Genomic DNA, 2,623 nt, shown 5'->3' on the forward strand with positions numbered 1-2,623 from the left:
AGTGGTGGAATATAATCTAGGTTTTTAGTTAACTTGTTTTTCTTTTTCTTTAATATATTGTACCTACTCATGTAGAATAGTATACTTTGTGGGGTTAGGGATATTAATATTTGTTTACTTATATTTGAATACTATCCTGGGATTAGGTTTGGGAAGTCCGGGGGGTGGGTGGGTGGGTGGTGGGGTTTTTTTTTAATATAATATTGTGAAGTACTTGTGATGTGTTTTTTTTTCTTATGATGAAAATAATAAAAATTTTCTAAAAAAAAAAAAAAAAAAAAAGATGCTAATTGGGACTGGAAACTGTTGTTAAGTGACAAGGTCATAAGTTGAAAGATCACGTGACCGTGCCACTTAGCAACAGCAGTTCTGGCAGTTCCAGTTGCCATCATTAAGCAAGGACCACATGGTTTGTTAAATGAGGACTTCATTTGGCTTCCCCTTGACTTTGCTTGTCAGAAGCCAGCAGAGAAGGTCACAATTCACAATCACAATGCAGGCTGGTTGCCCAAAATGTAATCATGAGAAATGGGGCACAACAATGGCTGCAATTTTGAGGACTGGTACCACTTTTTCAGTAAATTTGAATCGGTATTAAATAAATGATTGTTAAATGAGGGCTTCATAAAAATAGACTTCCCATTCTTGCATTTCAGCATGAGTAAAATTATATTGGCTATTTTAGTTACAAACGTTTCTCATTTATTACTATCAATTCTGAAACTTTTTTTTCAATTTACTATCATTTCTTCATATATATACCAATGGTCAATTTTTTAAAAAACACGTTTCTTTGCTTATGTAGACCAAAATTAATTACCCTGTTTCTTTGTTCATTATAGTATATATTGCTTCGGGGTTGTCTTTCCATTGGATAAAGTCCATTAATGGCACTTTAATTTGTGATGCAGGTAACATTAATGTGAGTGACCTTACAGAGTTAATTAATCTTATTTAGATTATTCATCCTAAATATTACACTATTACAGTTAACAGATAGCAATTAAAAGGAGGCCAGAAAATATTATTTGAAGATTATATGACATACAAGTGTCCCAGGAAAGTTATGTACTTGATTTGTATGTGCATGCATGCAGGCATACCTTCAAGTCAGTCTTGAGTCCTGATGACTGTCTGGACTAGTCCCTACAGTTTTCTTGGCAAATTTTTGGAAGTGGTTTGCCACTGCCTCCTTTCAAGGAGTGAGAAAGAGTGACTCATTCAAGATCACACAGTTGGCTTTGTAACTAATGTGGGACCATAGGTAGTCTTCGTTCAGCAACTTCAGTTGGGGCTGGCAACTCATTAAGTAAAGTGGTTGATGAGTGAAACCATGACTGTGCTTATGATGCTACTTTAGCTTTGCTTTGCTTTAGACCCATGAAAGTGATAAATTTGCGGACTGGTCACAAAATTACTTTATCACCATTGTAACTGCAAATAGTTGGTAAACAAGGCAGTTGGTAAGTGAGAACTACCTGTAAAACACATAGTCTACTGGTTTCTAACTTGGTGTCTTTACTGCGACATCAAATTGGCTTTATTATGGGTTCAAGGTCTACTGCTTAACATAAATGCAAGCCGTATATTACAGTTATTAAAACAGATGCCCTTCTCATTTTCTTCCTACTCCTAACAACTCCCAAATTTTTGAACATATAGGTGTTTTTGGTTGGCTTCTTTTCCTTTGAAGACTTATTTGGCAAAGATGAGAATCCTGGAAACTCTGAGACCCAATGAACTGGAATTATGAACCTTTTTTTTAATGAACCTTACTTATTGCTCTGACTTTGGCTTCTCCTTATGAAACAATATATAGTCAATCTCCAGGTGACCTATTGCTGATCAGTTTGATACAATTCTTAATTTCTTGTGTTTCATTCCTTAGGTTAATGTAAAGCCTTTTTGCTATCTCCATCTTTTGCCTTGTTTACTTGTGTCTTGGCTTATACAATCTTTGTTTCTTTTAGGCAATTTTGATACAGATTTAGGGATCTGTAACATTTTTTGTTTTTCTTTATCCCTTAAGTATACCTTCTTGTCATTACTGCCCACATGTTCTTGTGTAAAGGCTTACAGTATATCCTGGATATCTCTTAGTTCCAGTTTTTAACTGTCAATTTAAGCTTCTAATGCTGCGGGCATTTTATCAAATATACATAGAAAACCCTGTATCAATTAATTTTTAACTTCAGGTAATCTTTTGTATTTTGTTCTTTTTATAACTTGTACCTCTAGAATAAACCTATGATTCTTTGCTTCTTCTTTAACAAAAAACAGAGGAATTATTATATAGCTAACAATAATTTATAATAGCCTATACAACATGTACTAATAAGGACGTTTCTGATTATATGGCCCCTTACCCCTTTCTTACAGATGGCCTATAAGTGTTCATGATCAGTTTGAAAATAATAAACACAGTATCTTTGAAAATATACAAGACAATGATTTCTTCTTTTTGATGAACAGAATATATTCACCCAAAGAAGACGCTGGAAGGTTTTACGTCCCATCTAGGTAATTATCACTATGTTAGCAAAGATGGAAGATTTTAAGCAAAGGAACAAAATGCAAACCAAGGTCATAAAACTGATCAGCATGTGGTCATCTGGACACTAAG

General features: G+C 34.2%; 1 protein-coding gene across 1 annotated transcript in view; it reads right to left on the minus strand.

Moving 5' to 3' along the window:
* The window catches only part of LOC107300301 (tetratricopeptide repeat protein 37-like), a gene marked incomplete at its 3' end in the record, with an annotated part of 23,985 nt that overhangs the window by 9,684 nt on the left and 11,678 nt on the right, over positions 1-2,623 (minus strand). The window lies entirely within an intron of this gene.

Source organism: Protobothrops mucrosquamatus, unplaced genomic scaffold (assembly GCF_001527695.2).
Source record: "Protobothrops mucrosquamatus isolate PMUCROS unplaced genomic scaffold, P.Mucros_1.0 scaffold6616, whole genome shotgun sequence".
Lineage (NCBI taxonomy): Eukaryota > Metazoa > Chordata > Lepidosauria > Squamata > Viperidae > Protobothrops > Protobothrops mucrosquamatus.